The sequence below is a fragment of the Dermochelys coriacea genome, chromosome 2 (genome assembly GCF_009764565.3).
Source record: "Dermochelys coriacea isolate rDerCor1 chromosome 2, rDerCor1.pri.v4, whole genome shotgun sequence".
NCBI classification, from domain to species: domain Eukaryota; kingdom Metazoa; phylum Chordata; order Testudines; family Dermochelyidae; genus Dermochelys; species Dermochelys coriacea.
Genome location: NC_050069.1, coordinates 238,222,058 through 238,245,413, shown reverse-complemented (window position 1 = coordinate 238,245,413; position 23,356 = coordinate 238,222,058). Strand labels below are relative to the sequence as shown.

Sequence of the window (23,356 nt, the reverse complement as noted above, 5' to 3'; positions counted from 1 at the left end):
TGGGCTAACTGAAAAGAAAAAAAAATGCAGCACATGCAAAAGAGTTAACACTTCTTACCAGAGACAAGGAGTCTGTTTTCCCCCACCATACACAGACTTTCTTCTTTCCTAATTTTTTTTTAAATCTAAACCAAGTACAAACAAACTTTTGAAACATTAAAGGGAACAGGCAGGTAGATTTCTTTATTTAGTTTTGTTAAAGAAACTTGTGAAAGTTATAACAAACTTCCTTACTTCATTTACTAGAAACTGACTTTAGCTTTGTAAAGGGTGAATGTCATAGACAATAAAAATTTAAGAGGAATGAATAACTGCATGAAGGAGTAAGATAAATATCCCCCTCTCCTGTTATTTGAAGCTGTTAACTACTGCAGCAAAATAGTGTTTATTAGGAATAAAGTTGTATAAAAATTTTAAAAGACAAGACATGTGACTGCATGAAGTTCAGGTATAGCCTCACTGAAGAAACACCCCTCATCCCCATTCTTGACTTTTCCCCCGTTTGCTAAACGTGCAGTGTTTAATCATTTCAAAATAGTTTTTAAAAGTTTAACATGAAAATACAGCATTGAAATAGCTATAACATAACAAGGCCTCTTTTAGGAATGTTTCATATGCAGTGAGGCCCATTTGAAGCAGCAAGTTTTATTAAAAGCGGCAGCGATAGCACAGGCTTAGAATCATAGAATATCAGGGTTAGAAGGGACCACAGGAGGTCATCTAGTCCAACCCCCTGCTCAAAGCAGGACCAATCCCCAACTAAATCATCCCAGCCAGGGCTTTGTCAAGCCTGACCTTAAAAACTTCTAAGGAAGGAGATTCCACCACCTCCCTAGGTAACTCATTTCAATGCTTCACCATCCTCCTAGTGAAAAAGTTTTTCCTAATATCGAATCTAAACCGCCCCCACTGCAACTTGAGTCCATTACTCCTCGTTCTGTCATCTGGTATCACTGAGAACAGTCTAGATCCATCCTCTTTGGAACCCCCTTTCACGTAGTTGAAAGCAGCTATCAAATCCTCCCTCATTCTTCTCTTCCGCAGACTAAACAATCCCAGTTCCCTCAGTCTCTCCTCATAAGTCATGTGTTCCAGTCCCCTAATCATTTTTGTTGCCCTCCGCTGGACGTTTTCCAATTTTTCCACCTCCTTCTTGTAATGTGGGGCCCAAAATTGGACACAGTACTCCAGATGAGGCCTCATCAATGTTGAATAGAGGGGAACGATCACGTCCCTCGATCTGCAGGCAATGCCCCTACTTATACAGCCCAAAATGCCATTGGCCTTCTTGACGACAACAACAGCATATTGTTGGCTTAAAATTAAATAATGTAAACCTACAGAGATGCTAAGCTTACTTAATGTCCATCATTAAATAATCATCATCGCAGCATAAAGATTTTAGTCTGAAGGACACACCTAGTATGAAAGCCCCTGTTTACAGGAATGTAAATTGTAAAGAAATGGCAATATACCGGTAACCAGTTACAATGTATTTAACACATTTTTAATTGTTTTATAATGGAAGTTAAAAGGAGAGAAATTATGTTGCAACAGGCCCCCTCCTTTTTTTCCCTAGAAGAGAAGTGTGTGAAAGGGGTAGATAAAAATGGACTCCCTCCCCTTCTTATTTGAAGAAATGACTTTTTAAAAATTAATTTTCAGGGGACCGCCCCAGTCCTCCTCTTTTTTTAAAAAAAACAGGCTTAGGCCTATAAATAGACAGAGAAAACTGGACATAGTGTTCAAAGAAATAAGACTTCAGTCATCATGGAGAGCAATGAAATCGAAAGGGAAAATATTATTTTGTGTGTGCCACCATGATTTTTATACATGTGAGGTGTTTAAAATAAAAAGCCATTATTTTTTGCTAAATAGGATTATGCCTTTTTCCTTGAAATATCACAAACCACACTAGAAGGGTTAAATTTTGGTAAGATGTTTAATATTTTACAGAATTATGGCTTATTCTTGAAATAAATGTTTTTAAAGTTTTTATTTTTTTAATTTAGACCACGATGGTAGTCAAATTCCATGAACAGCTTCTGATTGGTCCAATGTGATTTGCCCCTAAGGCTCACCGCCCAGAATAGTTATTTCACTAGGGGCAGCTGCTTGGGTAAGCTTGCTGCTTTTCTCTCATTTAAAATCTCTTTTCCATGTGTTCAGTGATACAGACTCTATATCTTTTCTTTAAAATCTTTCTTCCTGTATTTTCTCAACTCTATACTCTAGAAAAAAGGATTATTTTGAAATACAGAGTTGAGAAATTAAAGAGGATTTTAAAGAAATTAAACAATAGAGTTGTGCTTGTTCCAAAAGGTTTAAGAAAGAAAAGAGTTTTTTTAAGAATAAAGAATGAGTTTTAAAGCAGAGTACATGGCAGAGTATGAGAGCAAAGAGGGTTTTAAAAGTTTAGAAAAAAGGATTTAAAAAGGCTCCTCTTACTGCCATGAGCTCTGTGACACAGGTTCTCTCGCTTTTCTCAACTCTAGTCTTTATTTTTTTTAAACTTTTCTTAATTTCTCTTTTCTTTAATTTTTTTCTCACAAAACCATGTCAAAACACATGCACACAAGCACCCCTGTATTTGTATTACCCAATACAAAAATTAAAAAATAAAGAAAAATATTTTTAATTGCTTATGACACCAAATGTGCGCATAACCAGAAATGGGATGAGAAGGCAAGATATAAGCCATAGAAAGAATGTGGAAACCTGTTAGAAATACATGGTGATGAGTACTATGAAGCGGTATACTACTGGCACCTAACTCATCCCTTGTATTATCTAGGGAGACTGGTCCACTAACTTGGGGCTAAGGATCCTGCTGTATGGGTAGGGTGCTAAACATTAGGCACTGCAATGCTCGGTGTTGCAATGCCTAAGTCCTTTGGAGATCTAGCCCTAAATCACTTTTGAAAATGGGATTTAGACCTTGCAATACTGTGTGAAGCAGCACCTAAATACCTTTTAAAAATTTAGTCACTTAGACCCAGTCTTTTGAAAATGGGACTTAAGAGCGTAAGTCATTTTGGCACTTTTGAAAGTGCCAAGAAGCTGTCCCTACCTGCAGAAGGCTGCAGGGTATGAGATCTGTTCAGTTTAGGTTTGTTCAGTGATTACCACAGTGAGACCCTGACTTATAATTCAGGTCCTGAGGCATCACTGCAATAACAATAGTAGAAGCGGGCTGGAGTGTATGCAGGCCAAAGACTTATTGCTGCAGCGAACTGTTGAATGGTAAGTGGTTTTGCAGGGCCTGAGACCTGGAGGGAAAACAAAATCTACATCCCTGCATCCTCTCTGTCACTTACAAATCTCGCTTTGTCCTCTACAAGAAGCTTCATCAGAGTTCTATCAGCTGTTTAGGGCTCATGGCAGCAGCCAGTTTGATTCTGGCATTTCTCCCTGTCCAGGTACTAAAACAAGATGCAATTCTGTTAAAAAGTGACAGCTGAGCATTGACTGCCTGTATGAATAGATAGGGATGGCCCATTGTTTCCGCTTAAAACAGAAGTGATCAAAATCCTTTCCTTTGAAACACAAGGAGTGACCATAAAAACAATTTACTGTACATCTAAAGCCCTAGGATGGTTACAGGAAAAAAATATATACAAATTAATCATTCCCAGGTCATGGAGGTATCTTACCATCTGACACTGCTCTCAGATGTATCTCACCCTGGAGTTTCCCATGTGAGAAATGTATGGGAGTAACAAGAATCTATTTAACAGGTAAAATATTTAAAGCCCTACTACACAGTTGTTTCCATAGTGCTATATTTAACTGGTTGCAAGAAAAGACAGCATAAAACAATGTTCCCCTTCTCTCTCTTCTTCCTTAATACTTCCCACCAAAGAGAAAGATGTTCTGCTGTTTAAAAAGGGATGTTAAGTCCTCCGAATTAGAATTACATTCTCAGCAGGTTTTCCCCCTATGGATTACTTGCTGTATCACAACAAGAATTTCCTTTCTAGTACTACTGCTCATTGTGCAATTAAAAGGAGTTCCCTCCCCTGCAACTCTTTGCCATCTCTGAATGTTAATCTGGACATCTGGTTTTGGATCTTACCATCCTGCCAAGTAGAAAGACTTTGAATGTTTTCATAGATTCATAGATACTAAGGTCAGAAGGGACCATTTTGATCATGTAGTCCGACCTCCTGCACAACGCAGGCCACAAAATCTCACCTACCCACTCCTACGAAAAACCTCACCTATGTCTGAGCTATTGAAGTCCTCAAATCATAGTTTAAAGACTTCAAGGAGCATAGAATCCTCCCTCAAGTGACCCGTGCCCCATGCTACAGAGGAAGCCCCTCCAGGGCCTCTTCCAAATTGCTCTGGAGAAAAATTCCTTCCCGACCCCAAATATGGCAATCAGCTAAACCCTGAGCATATGGGCAAGATTCACCAGCCAGATACTACAGAAAATTCATTCCTTGGTAACTCAGATCCCATCCATCTAACATCCCATCTCAGGGGATTAGGCCCATTTAACCTGAATATTTAAAAATCAATTAATTACCAAAATCACATTATCCCATCATACCATCTCCTCCATAAACTTATTAAGTAGAATCTTAAAGCCAGATAGACTTTTGCCCCCACTGCTTCCCTTGGAAGGCTATTCCAAAACTTCACTCCTCTGATGGTTAGAAACCTTCGTCTAATTTCAAGTCTAAAATTCCCAATGACCAGTTTATACCCATTTGTTCTTGTGTCCACATTGGTGCTGAGCTTAAATAATTCCTCTCCCTCTCCTGTATTTATCCCTCTGATATATTTATAGAGAGCAATCATATCTCCCCTCAACCTTCTTTTAGTTAGACTAAACAAGCCAAGCTCCTTAAGTATCCTTTCATAAGACAAGTTTTCCATTCCTCAGATCATCCTAGTAGCCCTTCTCTGTACCTGCTCCAGTTTGAATTCATCCTTTTTAAACATGGGAGACCAGAACTGCACAAAGTATTCCAGGTGAGGTCTCACTAGTGCCTTGTATAATGGTACTAAAACCTCCTTATCCCTACTGGAAATACCTCTCCTGATGCATCCCAAAACCGCATTAGCTTTTTTCACAGCCATATCACATTGGCAGCTCACAGTCATCCTATGATCAACCAATACTCCAAGGTCCTTCTCCTCTTCCGTTACTTCTAATTGATGCATCCCCAGCTTATAATTAAAATTCTTCTTATTAATCCCTAAATGCATAACCTTACACTTCTCACTATTAAATTTCATCCTATTGCTATTACTCCAGTTTACAAGGTCATCCAGATCTTCCTGTATAATATCCCAATCCTTCTCTGAATTGGCAATACCTCCCAGCTTTGTATCATCTGCAAACTTTATTAGCACACTCCCACTTTTTGTGCCGAGGTCAGTAATAAAAAGATTAAATAAGATTGGTCCCAAAACTGATCCCTGAGGAACTCTACTGGTAACCTCCCTCCAGCCTGACAGTTCACCTTTCAGTAGGACCCATTGTAGTCTCCCCTTTAACCAATTCCTTATCCACCTTTTGATGTTCGTATTGATCCCCATCTTTTCCAATTTAACTAATAATTCCCCAGGTGGCACGGTATCAAACGCCTTACTGAAATCTAGGTAAATTAGATCCACTGCGTTTCCTTTGTCTAAAAAATCTGTTACTTTCTCAAAGAAGGTGATCAGGTTGGTTTGGCACGATCTACCTTTTGTAAAACCATGTTGTATTTTGTCCCATTTACCATTGACCTCAATGTCCTTAACTAATTTCTCCTTCAAAATTTTTTCCAGGACCTTGCATACCACAGATATCAAACTAACTGGCCTGTAGTTACCCGCATCACTTTTTTTTCCTTTCTTAAAAACAGGAACTATATTAGCAATTCTTTTGCCAAATCATTTACTCAGTCTTGAACGTATAGCCTAATTTTAGGAAAACTACTAAGGAGAAATTGTGAGTGAATGTGGCCTAACAGCCAAAGTCAATTGTTTTATAACAACTTTTTAAGTGAGCTGTAGCTCACGAAAGCTTATACTCAAATAAATTTGTTAGTCTCTAAGGTGCCACAGGTACTCCTTTACTTTTTACCCTATTCATTTTGATCAGTGTGGTTCACAGACTGCTACGTGTGAATAACAGCAACATAACTTGCTACGATTCAAACAGAAGAGTGACCATAAAAATGTGTAACAGAAATAACCTAATATGGGATAAATACTTCTGGCATAAAAATGGATTCTGCACCATGAATCATGAGGTAGTAAGATGTGTGAAACAAAAACAAGCTGCCTCCAGGTTTCGTAAGTCCCAAGATTTACAGAGAAACATATAAATAAAAGAGCAAAAACTAGGTCATGAAAACACCCAGAATTACAGCAAAGAGGAAAACACCCAAATCAATGCAAAACATTGTCTTTAATAGAGTAAACTTAAAAAGTGACTTCACCTAGTTAGCTATGCTTCTGCTTTGGGATTTGAAAAGTTGCTTCTCTTGTTAACTGCCCTTCTAGCTTTCGTTTTCCTGGTTCTGACATTTATGATTTTGGCTGTTTTCTCAATGTTTTCTTTTCATCTGGCTTGCCCAGCTGTGACAGTAATTCCAAAAAAATGCTGCCACAGCTGCAGCTGCAAACAAACTTCAGGCCTTAAATTAAATACAGAAGAAGAGACTCATGAAAGATAAGTGAGTATAATGAATACTAACAGTGTTTTTAGAAACGATGGCTTCTCACCCCAGCAGCCAACACCCTGCCACTCTCATGCCCAACCTCCAGTGCCTCTCTCTGAGGTTGCAGCTAAATTAGCTGTTATGCTGGGGCAAGAAGAAGTGTCTGGGGAATTAAAAAGGAATGCAGGGAAAGTGGGAACTGGAGTTAGTGCATAGTGGAAAGTCAGCAGGGAGAGAGAAATAGGAGATAAAGTGCAGCTCATAAGAGGGGTCATGCAAATGATGCCTTTGGATTACCCTGGTTCTGGGCAGGCAATAAATCCAGTCCCCTGGCATAACTTAGCTGGCTTCGGCTGCTCTATCAATGGCTATTATGGGCAGATGGGGTTTGGGAGTACACAGGGAAGATCATGTCCCCTTTCTCAGCTATGCCCTATGCCAGCTGTGGGATGTGGGCATGATACAGGAGCTGCTGTGCTGACAGCTTCAGGAGGGTCAATCTGAGGCTGCAGCGTTGAGCATTCAAGAGTGAAATCTGACTGCCTTACCCAGGTGCATATTTTCATTGACTTCAATGGGAATCCTCACAACAGGCAAGCAGCTTTTCCTCCTTCAGTGGTGAGGTAAAATGAGTAATCGATGCTAAACCCCTTCTAAGTAATTCCATAGTGTTTCTGAACACAATGCCTGAACTCCAGGCCAAAGTTAAATTTTCACATGACTTTCTTTTGTCCTTATATTTCCATGTTTATAACTATGATGAAAGATCATTTTCTTTTATGCCATTTGATTGTTTCAATCACTGTTTGGATTCATATTCCCCACCACAAAAAAGAATTTAAAGTAGAAAGGGAAAGGATCGAGTGTGTGACTTTGGAAATGAAGGGAGGAGGAAAGAGAGAAAGAACCCTGGAAGCAGATGGAAAAGAAAGTACCCCGGCCAAACAGCTAAGGAATCCAGCCTGAAGATCTTTCCAGTCAATTGGGCTGTGAGTCAGATTTTTTTTAGTTTTGTGTTACATAGCACAAGACACTAAATAGTCTATGCAGCTAGGAAAAAAAACCCTCCAAAAAACCCCACACATTCTTTACTGCATTTTGATGATTCTCTTTTTCCTTTTTAAAAGGAAGAATTTTCAAATACATTTCAGACAGAGAAATGGTCAACATTACGTCTGCAATGAAAGCCACTCCTTGAGAATTAGGTTTGTTTGAGATGGTCCAGAATCACAAAGGAATTGGAGCACTGTGGGACCAAATTGTCAAAGTAGCCTTCCCTCAGCCTCTAAATTTGCACCTACCCGGTTTTGTGAAACCAAGCAGCACTTGCGTGAGGAAAGTGATTATTTTAGATGTTGGTCTGCCCAGTTGTTACACAGAAAGATGGGACTGTGTCTGTAAAACTGAAACAACAATTTTAGATTCTCTCTTGGAAAATTTGCTTCTTAAAATTTTGCCATAATGTCTTCTTCACTTACTCCTGCTGAACTGTGCCTGCCTTTGAAGAAACTTATCTGGCTAATTTGTAATGAAGGTATACAGGAGGATAGATCCCTTGCTCTCCTCCACCATGGCAGCTGTGCTCCCTCCTGTCAGCTTCTGACTTGAGCCAAAAGTACAGTAATGAAGCCTGAGGTTCACTAGGTATGTTACCAGTGGGGTACCTGAGGGTTCTGTACTAGGTTCTATGTTATTTAATATATTAATGATCTGGATAAAGTAGTGAGGTAGTAAAATCTGCAGACGACACTAAGTTATTTCATCAAACCCACAGAAGACTGAAAGGAACTTCAGAGGGACATATACAAGCTAGAAGAAAGGATAACATGATAGCCAGTAAAGTTGGTGTTTAATAAATGCGGAGTAATGCATATTGGTGGGACAATTTTAAATCACTTGTACATTTTATAGGATTCTAGATTAACTACCAATTCAGGAAAAAGGCAACATTATGGACAACTTAATGAAGATCTCAGCTCAATATGCAGCTGCAGTAAAAACAAAACAAAATAACCCAAACAAAAAACAGGGGGGTGGAAATGATGTTAGGGTGCATAAACATATGGGATAATCACCCCATTTGAAGGAGAAACAGAATTAGAGTGAGTTCAGAGAAGGACGATGAGAGAACTGGGGCACAGAAAAACTCATATCAAAAGAAACTAAAGATTGGGATAGTTTACCTGAAAAAGACAATAATCAAAAGGGGACATTATAAAAGTATATAAAATAATGAATGAAACAAAAATGGGAGATTGGGAGCTTCTGTACTTCCTGTGTCAGAGCACAAGAACAGGGCTATTGCTTCTGTGCTGCAGAGAGCACAATTACTCCTAATATAGTGGAGATAGCATCTTGGATCACAGGGTAACCAAGAAAACATAATGCATCAACTATACTTTCCTTCATCTGAGTACACCCATAAATACTACGAGCCAGAAACTCTCCATAGAGCAACACCACAAACATTTTGGTCTGGATGTTTGTGAGGAAAGCACTGGGGGAGGGGGTGCAGAGGCTCCTTTGCCTTCCTCCAGAGTCTGCTCTCCATCATTTGTACTCTTTCCCCCTAGTTCATAGCACAAGGAGTTCTCTGAGTTGAACAAACAGGTGAAAGAAAAATCCTCTCTCCTCTCCTTCCCTTATGAGTGAGGAGAATCTGTGAGAAGACAAAGGTGGCCTATCTTTCTAGCAGTCTTTCAGGTCTATCAGGGTCTATTGCCCCTTAGTGGGGAATATCTCCTGACCCTCCTCTTGGGGCATACTGCTGTGCTCCTAGTCAGTAGAGCTTTGGGAATGGTGTGTCCTGTGACTATCCCCGTCTCAGCTGACATCTTTCTGTTGTCTACAGTCTTTGAGGCAGAAAAGCTCTCTTCCCATTCACCACCACTTCCTGTGGCCATTTTCCTTTTTTTAAGCTCCTTCCCCCATTAGGCAGCACAAGCCTTGAAGGTGCTCCTCATTAGTGCTGAGAAGGCCCAGAAGAGCTGGTTAGTCTCATCCACACCAGAGTGAGGGCATGTCCCTTCACAAGGACCATAATATTTCCTAAAGAATTTGTTCATTGGATGTTCATCTTCTGACCTAGATGACTTTTCAGAAGATCCTCCTACACAGCACATGTTGTACAAGCAGGAGAGATTAGGCTGGAAAATGGTCCCCTTTTATGCAAACTAACCAGTGTCTGTTGCCTTCTTGCCTTTTACCATTTAATGTAAGAACAGAGGCAAAGAATGTGATGTTGTATAAATAGCAGAAGATGAATGCAATTCCTGTGTAGAGACAAAAGGACTTCACAGACTGAAAGGAAGTCATGATCCCTATGTTGAAAGCTAAGACATAAGTGAGAGTGGTGGTGATTGTGATAGACACTGCTGCCTCTGCATAAGTTTCAGCCATTGCTTTTCCTCTTTACTTTTAACATCACTCTGTTGCCAGCAGATGATAATGAACATGTCATCAACACCAACCCCTAAAAGAGGGGAAAGGATAACATGATCACACATGATCAACATCAACTGCTGAAGGAAAATGAAAGTATTGTTGTATATATAAGGTAATATATTGTGTAATTAATGAGATAGCTCAACCACCAAGCAACTGTGTATGGGTTCCTTAGTGAGTTAATGGAATAGACAAATCAGTTACATTGTACATCTTTTTGCACACAATGCAGGAACATGCCCTAGAATAAATTCCTGACTACTTGGTTAATTTTAATTGTAATGATATCACACCACAGGGCTAAGCTTTACATTATTTCCCTTGAGAGACTATTCCATAGTTGAGTAAATGTAGTGGGATTTTTTTTCTGTTATCCAGGCTAGAGTTTCTCCTTCTTTAGTTTCATATTTACCTTTAACTAGCGCTCTTTGTATAATCATAAACAATTCCTCCATTTCCTTAATCTTTATAGAAAACAAAAAAAGACCTTACTTCAAATCTTCCCAATCAAAGTCCTTACTCCTGACCCTATTTTTAACCCCAATATGAAAAGGAAAACAATTCCTAAAAAATACTATCAGCAGGTAAGCTCTGATTCTGTATCTGTTTAAGTAAATGTTAAAGAACATGACTCTCCATATTTTTATGCTTCCATCTCAGAACCACTAGGTGCTGGTGTTCCTTCTACGTACAGAAGTTCTATAGTGCTCATGTATGAAATAGGAAATCTTCTCTGTCTCATCCCAGAACCAAGGAACGTTGACAACCTTTCATGGCACAACTGCATCTATGGGATAGTCTACACTACTGCACTACATCAGCACAGGTTCACCAATGCAGCTGTGCCACTGTGGTGTGTCTGGTGAAGACACGCTATACCAATGGGAGAGCACTCTTCTGTCAGCATTATTACTCCAACTCAACAAGAGGCAGAAGCTATATTGGCAGGAGAGCATCTCCTGCCAGCATAGAACGGTGTAGACACCACTTTACGTTGCTGTAACTTACATCACACAGGGGGTGGCTTTTTCACTCCCCTGAGTGACATAAATTACATCGACTTAAGCGGTAGTGTAGACAAGTCTATTTAAAAAGTATAATAAAGTAGATTAAGGTGAGAATTTTACCTCCAAATGATTATATTATTGTTTAAGGAACATTTTACTTGTTTGAGCTAAAAGTCCATTTTGCAACTGACTTTGAAGAGATTTTTTTGAAGAAGTTGTGAGCTTAATCCTGCTCCTACCAAAGTCAATGGCAAAAACCCCATTGACTTCATAGGAAACAGGAGCAAGCACCATGGTGGCAGTCCTGCAAACTGCCATTTTGGACTGAAACATTTACACACTTGTGTAAACAGGGAATGAATTCTTCCCTGACAGCTAGCTGGGAGGGGGAGAGACTTTGGGTGTGTTTATGTGAATACAGTTTGCTCCTGCTCTGCTTAGATATCCAGCAAATAGAGCGGTGTTTTGCTCAAAGTAATCAACTTTGGCTGGTGTTGGGTTACAAATCACTTTATTACTGACTGCAGGGGTAGTGAAATGCTGTTACCAAAATGTTATAATTATTGTAGGCATACAGTGAAGCAGGACTGTGCTTAACCTGTCCCAAATGAAGGGGGGGTCACCTTCAGCTGAACAGACCTCGTTAAGCCACATACACAAATGCCAGCACCTTGTGAAAGTAAGACCGGTGGAGACAGATGTCCCAGCCTGGCAGTGCATGGACTCTCCCTCGGAGTCCCCAGACTGGATTGACCAGTTCCTCCCCACTGTTCAAAGAAAGAGCTAAATAGGCTTCATTAGGAGCCTCTTTTGTTGTTTTAAATGCTTAATCAGAGCTGAAATCAGTTGTAGTGGGACTGTGTTTCTGCCCAGCCTGCAAAGAGCTGAAAATCACTAAGAGACTGATGTGAGGAGGTCACAGCAGAGAGACAGGTGGCAGCAGAAGGTGACAGTTGGCTGGCGAATGAGTGGCTGGTGAGGCGGTGAGCAGAATGAGCGGCCAGCAGAGTGGCTGGCAGAGAAGCACAGTGAGCAGCCAATAGGGTGGCTGGCAGAGAGGAGTGGTGGATAAGTGCCAAGCAGCAGAGCGAGAAAGGTGCCTCCTTACATCCACCCAGGGTGGGAGGCGAACTCTGCAGATGCACCTCTGAACTCTGGGTCTGCACTGACCAAGGACAGCAAGTGTAAGTGGGATGCAGAAAAGGGACAGACACGTTAAAGGGACTTTTGGGTTGCTGGACTTAAGAATGTGAGGGGAAAAAATACTGCCCAACTTACTTGAGGGTGGGACTTTTGCTCATGGTTTGTTTATGAATACTGTTTGCGGTGTTTTCCCAAATTAACACCGAGTTACTTCCCTCCTTTTATGAAAAGCTTCTTTTGTACACTCAGACTCTGTGCTTGTGAGTGGGGAAGCATTGCCTCTCAGAGGCACCCGGGGTGGTGTGTAATTTTTCCAGATTGCTGGGTGGGGGCTCAAGCCAGTTCTGGGTGGTGTAAATGGAAAGGAACTCCTAGATATTGAACCTGATCTGGATTGGTGCTGGCTTCGCCAGGCAAAAGGGTTACACATGGGTAACTTTTCATTGCACTTCCCACAGAAGGCAGTGGAGTTCTATATAGCCATAGTGTTCCATCAGTTCAGGTCAGATTCCAGGATGGAATTTAGGGTCTTAATTCTGCAGGCGTTTATGCACATATTTAATTTTAAACACTGCAACAGGATGGTCTGCCGCTTTTAAGAAAAATGGGGATGGGGGTAGCCAACCTTTATCCAAGGTGGTAGTTCTGGGAAGGATCAGCAGACCAAGCTGGGAATATGCGTGGAGGGTCTGGGGCAAGGTGCCTTATGATATGACTACCCGCTGAGCTATATCAAGGAGTGATAGTAATTAGTCACCAGGACCAGATGATATTCACCTAAGAGTTCTGAAGGAACTCAAATATGAAATTGTAGAACAACTAACTCTGGTATGTAACCTATCACCTAAATCAGCTTCTGTACCAGATGACTGGAAGATAGCTAACGTGACACAAATTTTTAAAAAGGATCCAGAGGTAATCCTGGCAATTACAGGCCAGTAAGCATAACTTCATAACAGGCAAATTGGTTGAAATTAGAGTAAAGAACAGATTTATCAGACACATAGATTAACACAATTCATAGAATCATAGAATATCAGGGTTGGAAGGGACCTCAGGAGGTCATCTAGTCCAACTCCCGGCTCAAAGCAGGACCAATCCCCAACTAAATCATCCCAGCCAGAGCTTTGTCAAGCCTGACCTTAAAACCTCTCAGGAAGGAGATTCCATCACCTCTCTAGGTAACCCATTCCAGTGCTTCACCACCCTCCTAGTGAAAAAGTTTTTCCTAATATCCAACCTAAACCTCCCCCACTGCAACTTGAGACCATTACTCCTTGTTCTGTCATCTGCTACCACTGAGAACAGTCTAGATCCATCCTCTTTGGAATCCCCTTTCAGGCAGTTGAAAGCAGCTATCAAATTCCCCCTCATTCTTCTCTTCCGCAGACTAAACAATCCCAGTTCCCTCAGCCTCTCCTCATAAATCATGTGTTCCAGTCCCCTAATCATTTTTGTTGCCTTCCACTGGATGCTTTCCAATTTTTTCACATCCTTCTTGTAGTGTGGGGCCCAAAACTGGACACGGTACTCCAGATGAGGCCTCACTAATGTCGAATAGAGGGGAATGATCACGTCCCTCAATCTGCTGTCAATGCCCCTACTTATACAGCCCAAAATGCCATTGGTCTTCTTGGCAACAAGGGCACACTGTTGACTCATATCCAGCTTCTCGTTCACTGTAATCCCGAGGTCCTTTTCTGCAGAACTGCTGCCATTCGGTCCCTAGTCTGTAACGGTGCATGGGATTCTTCCGTCCTAAGTGCAGGACTCTGCACTTGTCCTTGTTGAACCTCATCAGGTTTCTTTTGGCCCAATCCTCTAATTTGTCTAGGTCCCTCTGTATCCTATCCCTGCCCTCCAGCGTATCTACCACTCTTCCCCGTTTAGTGTCATCTGCTAACTTGCTGAGGGTGCAATCCACACCATCCTCCAGATCATTAATGAAGATAGTGAACAAAACCAGCCCCAGAACCAACCCTTGGGGCACTCTGCTTGATACCGGCTGCCAACTAGACAATTCATTGTGGAAGAGTCAACATGGCTTTTGTAAAAGGATATTATGCCTCATCAATCTATTAGAATTCTTTGAGGGAGTTAAGAAGGAGGTGGACAAGGGTGATTCAGTGGATATAGTGTACTTAGACTTTTAGAAACCTTTTGACAAGGTCTTTCACCAAAGATTCTTAAGCAAAGTAAGCAGTCATGGGATAAGAGGAAGGGTCCTCTCGTGGATCAGTAACTGGTTAAAAGACAGAAAGCAAAAAGTAACAATAAATGGTCAGTTTTTAATTCAATAAATGGTTGGAGAGAGGTAAATGGCGGTATGCCCTAGGGATGTGTACTGGGACCAATGCTGTTCAACATATTCATAAATGATCTGGAAAAATGAATAAACAGGGAGGTAGAAAATTTAGCAGATGATACAAAATTACTCAAGATAAGTAACTGTGGCCAATGGGAGCTGCGGGGGTGGTGCCTGCGGGCAGGGGCAGGACTTGGAGACCCCTGCCCCCTCCGCCTAGGAGCCGCTGCTAGAGGGATGTGCTGGTTGCTTTTGGGAGCCGCCCGAGGTAAGCCCCTCACCCCCTCTCTTACCCCAGCCCAGAGCCCACACCCCTCACCCCCTCCTGCCCCCAAACTCCCTCCCAGAGCTCACACCCCTCACCTACTCCCACACCCCAAACCCTTGCCCCAGCCTGTTTAAAGTGAGTGAGGTTAGGGAGAGAGAGCAACGGAGGGAGGGGAGATGGAGTGAGTGGGTTGGAGCCTCGGAGAAGGGGGCCAACAAGGGCTGAGTGTGGCGGAGGTTTGGGGATCCCCAAAATTTTTAAAATCAAAAAGGGGGGTCCTCGGGTTGCTAAAGTTTGAGAACCACTGATCTAGGGTTCTTCTGCTCTGATAAAAAGAAAAGGAGTACTTGTGGCACCTTAGAGACTAACAAATTTATTAGAGCATAAGCTTTCGTGAGCTACAGCTCACTTCATCGGAGCATCCGATGAAGTGAGCTGTAGCTCACGAAAGCTTATGCTCTAATAAATTTGTTAGTCTCTAAGGTGCCACAAGTACTCCTTTTCTTTTTGCGAATACAGACTAACACGGCTGCTACTCTGAAATCTGCTCTGATAGTTCTCCTATTGCTGCTTGCGATCTCTTCCTTCTGCTGCTGCTGCTTCCCTGTGTTCTCTTGTCTTCTCCTTTCTGTCCTCTTCTCCGGTCTTCTCCACTCTTACTCACGCTCTCAGGCACCACACACTCTAGCTTGTCAAATGACTCCTTGTATTCAGTTTCTGGCCTTCTCTGATTAGTTGACCTTACAAGCTCCCTGTGTGGGTGGCAACTCGTTTAGCCAATTAGCTCTGTTCTGACATAATAGCTACTCCTCCTCCTGCCTCCTCCCTGCAGGTGTTTCAATTCATACTCTTGAACTTTGTTCGACCTTTGTTTCTGACTTGCTGTTGGTCAGTTTAGTCTGTGTCCTCCATCCTAGGAATTTCTAATAGAAAGTTAGTGCATCCACCATTTTGGATTTTTAACTATAAACTATCATTAATTATAATTTAGCTAAAGCATCTAGCCTAAAACTAACTACTATCCCCTACAAACTAAAGGACTTTGATGCTAACACTACCTTTGAAATGCTAATCGGGAGAGGTGAACTGCTCATGATGTCCCCCCCCCGCCCCCCTTCTGACTGTCAGTATCCCTGTCCAGGGTGCTGCAATTGACACAGGAGTCAAACAAGTGAAACCCTCTGGTAACAATGCCATTATATAAATCGATGGTACACCCACACCTTGAATACTGCGTGCAGGTGTGGTCATCCCGTCTCAAAAAAGATACAGTAGAAATGGAAAAAGGTACAGAGAAGGGCAACAAAAATGAGTTGGGGCATGGAACAATTTCCATATGAGAAGAGATTAAAAAAAGCTGGGACTGCTGAACTTGGAAAAGAGATGACTCGGGAGGGTTATGATGGAGGTCTATAAGATCATGAATGGTGGGGAGAAAGTGAATAAGGAAGTGTTATTTACCCCTTCAGATAACAGGAGAACCAGGGGTCACCCAATGAAATTAATAGGCAGCAGATTTTTTTTTAAAAAGGAAGTACTTCTTCATGCAATGCACAGGCAATTTGTGGAACTCACTGCCAGGGAATGTTGTGAAGGCCAAAACTACGGGCTTGGCTACACTTGTGTAAGCAGGGGAATAGTCCCGCTATTGTGGAGAACTTTCCTGGCTTCTGCACTACCCCGGTGAAGTGGGCTAGCGAAAGGATCTGAGTCCTTGCTCCCACTTCCTTTACCCAGTGGCCTCCCTGTCCTTGAGGACTCCCCTTCCACTCTCCTGTCTGTCAGAGTCCTCATAACCCCAACAAGGCTGGGCCCAGGATTCCTGAGGGGCTTGACCCCCAACCCTGCTGTGGTCACCTAGGACAGGGGCTAGGTTGTCCCCACTCTGGGGTACTCTCTCTGCTCTGGGCACTTCTCTGACCCACTGACCATTACATACAAGTTAAAGCAAATTCAAGTTATTTAATGAACAATTAATTTTAAAAAGAATAAGGAAAAATGGGAAAGGTTAAAGGAAACACATCAGCCCGCTCTGTGGCAGGGAACATCACAAACAGTGTCTCTGGAATGTCTGGGCAGTTCACAGCCTGTTCCTTGTAAGTCCCAGGCCCTGGCTGTGCTGCAGGGTTGCTGTGGGTTGAACACTCGCTCTGGTGGAGGCCACTTGCTCTCAGGCTTTAAGTGGTAGGACCCTTCTTCCCAGTGTCGCTCCTGCTCTGTGGGGGTTATGATCCAAGCCTGGCCTGCAGAGCCTCTTGGCTGAGACGTCTCCCTGTGCTGGGTCCGCTGCCCAGGGTCCCCCTCGCTCTCCCCAGCTGCTCACCGCACCCAGCTCTGGACTGCTCCGCTTCCCGCTCAGGCCCAGGGTGGCGGAGGTGAGCTGGGACGGGGAGCAGTTCCCCTGCCCCCCCCCAGGTTACCTGCTGCGACACGGGCAGCCCTCCTTGCCCCCCCCCCCCGCCCGAGCTCACCTCCGCTCTGCCTCACTGGGGCTGAGCGGGAAGCCACCGCTTGCTTCTCAGCCTGCCCCGGCTTCCTGCGCAAACAGCTGATTCGCGGGAAGCCTGGGGGGTCGGAGAAGCAGAGCAGGGTGGTGCGTTCAGGGGAGGAGGCGGAGGCGGAACAGAGGTGAGCTGGGGCCGGAGGTGGGGCGGGGAGCTGCCGGTGGGTACTCTGCACCCACCAAGTTTTCCCCTTGGGTGCTCCAGGACTAGAGCACCCGTAGAGTCGGCGCCTAAGGTGCCACTTTTGGCCAGTTAAATTTAGAAGTCCTTTTAGAACCCATTGTCCCTCGTGGAACAACTGGTTCTAAAAGGGCTTCTAAATTTAACAACCGGTTCTAGCGAACTGGTGCAAACCAGCTCCAGCTCACCACTGAATTTTGCATATTTTATTTGTCAAAATAACACAATATAATCACAGCAGTTTCAATTATTTTGGTAATTTATTTAAAAATACCTATCAGCAAATATGTCTGTAACAATACAGACATTGAAAAAGATTCAGGAAATGTTTTTTGTCAAATAGATTCCTTACTAGGCATATAAATACAGAATTTTGAGTAATTCATTTGAACTACAATACAAAACCATATTTCCTGCTCCCCTCAGAAACAGTGCAAAAGCTTGGGGGAGTCAAGGGTAATGGAGGAGCTAAGGGAGAGGGACGGAGTCTGGGAGTGAACCTGGTGGGTTGTTGGGTGTGGGTGGGGAGAAATATGGAACAGGTTTTTTGAGGGTGGCAGGGAGGGATTGTTAGGGAGCCACCCCCATGCAGACCTTGGCTGACCCCTAGCCACTCCCATTTGGTCAGGCACATCTGCCCCTGAACCCATGTCTCCATCCGCCCCCATTGAAACACCCCCTGCCCCCCTCCCCATGTGTCCCTATGCCCCCTCCCCATGTTCCCCTGCACCCCCTGCCAACCTCCTTCCCTCATCCCCAGGTGTCCCTGAAACCCGTCCCCCATCTATATGTGTCTCTGTGCCCGCACTCAGCCACCCCCTGGTGGCCCTGCACCCCTCCCCCCATCCCCATGCAGCCCAGCACCTCCACTTCCATTCAGCCCCTGCCCCATCTGTCCTCCTCCAATAGTCCTTATGAACCCCAGTCTGTGACCCCCCCAGCCCTACGATGTCTGTCCTTCTGTCTCCTAACCTGGAGGCCCCATAGGCACGATGCTGCCAGGCAGGCAACCTCTTCCTTTCCTTATCGGCAGCTGGGGCTGCTTCCACCAGGGAGAAGCTGTTCTGTTCTAAGAAAAGGAGTACTTAGAATCATAGAATCATAGAATATCAGGGTTGGAAGGGACCCCAGAAGGTCATCTAGTCCAACCCCCTGCTCAAAGCAGGACCAAGTCCCAGTTAAATCATCCTAGCCAGGGCTTTGTCAAGCCTGACCTTAAAAACCTCTAAGGAAGGAGATTCTACCACCTCCCTAGGTAACGCATTCCAGTGTTTCACCACCCTCTTAGTGAAAAAGTTTTTCCTAATATCCAATCTAAACCTCCCCCATTGCAACTTGAGACCATTACTCCTCGTTCTGTCATCTGCTACCATTGAGAACAGTCTAGAGCCATCCTCTTTGAAACCCCCTTTCAGGTAGTTGAAAGCAGCTATCAAATCCCCCCTCATTCTTCTTGTGCTACATGAGCTACAGCTCACTTGTAGCTCACGAAAGCTTATGCTCTAATAAATTTGTTAGTCTCTAAGGTGCCACAAGTACTCCTTTTCTTTTTGTGAATACAGACTAACACAGCTGCTACTCTGAAACCTGTTCTGTTCTAGTGCAACAGCATCCCCTGGTGGGCAAAAGGCAGAACTGCAGTAACTTTCCAGCAGAAGTTATTTTCTGTGGGGAAAAAAATTATTTGCGGCACATTAATTATGCACAGGCGCAGTGGCGCAGAATTCCCCCAGGACTAGATATTACTACCTACTGTACAGTAGCACAAACTTACTGGAGATACAGTAAGATACTGTAGTCACAGAGGTTAATGCTTTGGGTCTAATCAAAGCCAATAAAGTCAATGGGACTTTGGATCAAGTCCTTTATTTGTCATAAGCAGGAAGTGACACAGTCAGTCACACTATTTCCTGGAGCAGTGAGATTTACACTATTAACTTATAAATGCCTTCTCTGAACTTAAAACATCAGAGAGTGTTCCAAATCTAAACCCAGATCCTCGTTTTGTAGTTTGAACCTACTGATGATGCCATCCCTTCCATATGATATTACTACATATTGCACAGTAATGCATACTTACTGTAGATATCTTATCACATAGTAAAACAAAGAGGGGATTGAATGATAGCACTCTTTGATACTCTATCAGTATTGTGGTTTGTATTTATTCAAAACTTACCTCCAGGAAAATTGCATCCTATCCCCACTATGGCAATTTCATCTCCAGTCGATGGCATTTTTTCAAATCTATTCTTGAACTGCAAAATACACTTTTAGATGTCATCTGATTCAAATGAAAGTATGTTTCGCTCATTAAATAAATATTCTTGCATAAGTTGAAATTGCCATAATCATACACATCCAGACAAAGCTTGATTAATCTCAAGCATTCTGTGTGGATTGTGTGGGATTCATACTCCCAAATGGTGACCAGACTGCTACTATCCCAGTCTGTTTGATAGTAGACTTTTTCACAACTGCATCACACTGTTGACTCATATTCAATGTGTGATCCACTATAGCCCCCAGATCCTTTTCAGCGGTAATACTAGCTAATTATTCTCCATTGTGCAGTTTCACATTTTATTTCTTCTTCTGAAGTGTAGTACTTTTGCCTTTTTGAATTTCATTTTGATATCAGACCAATTCTTCAATTTGTCAAGGTGATTTTGAATTCTAATCCTATCCCCCAAAGTGTTAGCAACCCAATCATGTTGTGACAAATTATGAAAAGGTCATGCGATGGGGTTTCACCCCATTACAGGTTAGAAAGTTGTTTATAGCCAATTAGTTACATTTATTGCACCTGTGCCATAATTAATTCACAGATTCCAGTATCAGAAGGTGTGATCATCTAGTCTGACCTCCTGTATAACACAGGCCACAGAACTCCCTAAAATAATTCCTAAAGCATATCTTTTAGAAAAACATCCAATCTTGTTCTTAAAATTACTAGTGATGGAGAATCCATCATGACCCTTAATACATTTTTCCAATGGTTAATTAGCCTCACTGTTAAAAATGTATGCCTTATTTCCGGAATGAATTTGTTTAGCTTCAACTTCCAACAATTGGATCGTGTTTCTCTGCTAGATTGAAAAGCCCATTATCAAATATTTATTCCCCATGTAGGTGCTTATAAACTGTGATCATGTCATTCAGTAACCTTCTCTTTATTAACCTCAATAGATTGAGCTCCTTAAGTCTATCACTATCAGGAATGTTTTCTAATTGTTTAATCATTCTCATGGCTCTCCTCTGAATCCTCTCCAATTAATCCGCATCCTTCTTGAATTGCGGACACCACAGTTGGACACAGAATTCCAGTAGCAGTCACACCAGCGCCAAATACAGAAAAGCAATCTCTCCACTCTTACTTAAGATTCTCCTATTTTACACTAGGCCCTTTGGCCACAGTGTAGTACTGGAAGCTCATATTCAGATAATTATCTACCACTACGCCCAAATCCTTTTCAGACTCGCTGCTTCCCGGGATAAAGACCCCCATCATGTAAGTATGGCCTACATTCTTTGTTCCTAGATGTATATATCACATTTAGCTGTATTAAAACCCATACTGGTTTCTTATGACCAGCTTACCTAGCAACTCACGCACTCTGCATCAGCAATCTGTTAGTTACTTTGACTACCATTAATTATACTACCCTCCATTAATTCTTTATTGATCGATATTATCCATATTATCTGCTCCATTAACTTGCTTGAGATTAATGTTAATTAGTTGCTCTCTGCCAGAGGGGCAGGAAGAGGCATCAGGTGATAACTTAACGGACACCTGGGCCTCGCAAAGGGCGACAGTTCATTCTGTGAAGGGGCCTGAGCCAAAGTCTACAGGTAAACAGACACCTGAGGAAGGCAGTCTGAGGAGTGAGTGCTCAATACTGGAGCTCAGGCGAAAACTTCAGACTAGCTGACATAGGAGATTGAAGACAGAACCCAAAGGAAAGGCTGCTCTGTTGGATATTAGTTTAAGCTTTTATTGTGCCTAAAGGGATCTGAACTACACAATTCTCAGGTAGAGGGCTGAGTTGCGCACAGTGGCTGATGGTTTACAGGGTGCACTGGAGATGAAGACCCCAGAAACATTGCACCCTGATGTGCTGGGGCACTCTGGGAGTGAGTGTGCACCATAACAGGTGGTGCCTCCATTCATTGGAGGCAATAAAGGGCCACTACTGCTGCAAAAGTGGGAAATGTTGGCTAAAAGGGGGCATGCCGAGGGAAACAGTAGAGTGAGAATTCAACATTTCCCTTCAGAGATGCCCACTGGTACACAACCCATAATGTACTGGAAAATACTGAAGTTGTCTTTGTCCCAGTTCAGTGGCAGCACTACCAGAGTGTAGAGGAGGAAGCATTAACTACCTTCTGCTGGTATGACTGTCCTTGGTTGCAATCAATTGGGCTGATGCAGAAAAGAATACTTTACATCCCCCTTTGACGGTTTTGTTGGATTTGGTCTGATCTGCAGAAAACTAACCCTCTTTAGTCTTTGTGCTTGTGGCCAGATTTTCAATGAGAGCTGCTGGGAGCAGCTTTTGAAAAGCTGTCCAGAAAGATAAATTTGTTTTAACTGTTAATATTGCATTTCTAGTAAAAAAGAAAAATTAGTAAAGAAGACATTCAAACTCTGGGGGTCAGATTCTGATCTCAGTTACACCAGTGTAGATCCAGAGAAACTTCACTGTCTGCAGTGCAATTATTTCAAATTGACACTGGTGTAACTGAGATCAGACTCTGATGTTTTAGATCTCTGTAGGTTGTTTATAGTTACAGTTTCTGATGTTTCTTTTTTTCTAAAGTTTAAAGTTAGTACACTCACACATGCTGAGTAGTCTCACAAATACTGTGGTGTAAGGTGTTCCCAAACTTGAGGAAGGGGGTCAGAATGTGGTCCTCCAGAAGTAAAAATCTGTTTTTATATGTGTCTAAAAAAATTCTTTTCTTTGAATTCTTTCAAAAATTGCTCTCTTATGAAGCCTGAAGATGCTCTCCCAGGAAGCAGAGAGAGACCCGACAATCACAGAAATGATAAATATTTTGTTGGTTTTGGATTATAAAATATTCTATAAAAATCTGGCCTCAGTTTTTTGATCCAGTTGAGTTATTTCATTTTTAAGCTAAATCTGGAAAGTCTAGTATAGACACTAACAGAAAGCTACTTATAACTGATCGTTATTGTTAAACTAGAACTTATGTAGCGTATAAACAATTGCATGGAAAAATAATAGTCACAATCAAACATAACATATTTCAAATTATATAGCATTCTTGTCTCTTAAATGAGTTATGTTGTTCTTACCTTGTTTCATTTCTCCTGAATGGTGTTAAATGTTGATTTTGTTGAAAGCCTTTATATAGTCTTCTGAGAAGTTTCAAATTCAACTAACCTCAATAAAATGGGGTAAAGAAATGTTAACATGCCTAAAAGTCAGGACTGGTTACAAAAGAAACTAATAAAAGAGCAAAACACAAACTAATCCCTAATTTAACAACCTACGTGAATTTAAAAGCAAAAGGTTTTGTCTCACCATGTGCTGGAGTTAATTTCACAGGCTGGATCACCTTTCAGCATGGGACTCCCTTGCGCTTAGTTCAGTGTCCTTCAGGTATTCCTTGATGTCATGAACACAAAGATGGGAGAAGGAATGAAATCAAGTGTTTTCCTCCCCTCTTTATAATGCAATTTCTTGTGCTAGAAACATCATTGCTAAGTCATAGTAACATGCAGTCCATTGTGGACCTGAGGTTTGAACTGTCCCTGTGATGAAATGTAAATTTCTTGTTTATACCTTTCTGTTGTTGGAGAATGGCTTCTTAAG

The 23,356-nt window shown here is 42.3% G+C and overlaps 1 long non-coding RNA gene across 1 annotated transcript; it reads right to left on the bottom strand.

Annotated features, from left to right (window-relative positions):
• Positions 1–54: 54 nt before the first annotated feature.
• Positions 55–23,031, bottom strand: LOC122459026. Its single transcript, XR_006279444.1, has 3 exons — positions 22,837–23,031; positions 19,693–19,771; positions 55–125 (listed from the first exon to the last, which is right to left on the bottom strand). It is a non-coding gene; the product is annotated as an uncharacterized LOC122459026 (long non-coding RNA).
• Positions 23,032–23,356: the final 325 nt, after the last annotated feature.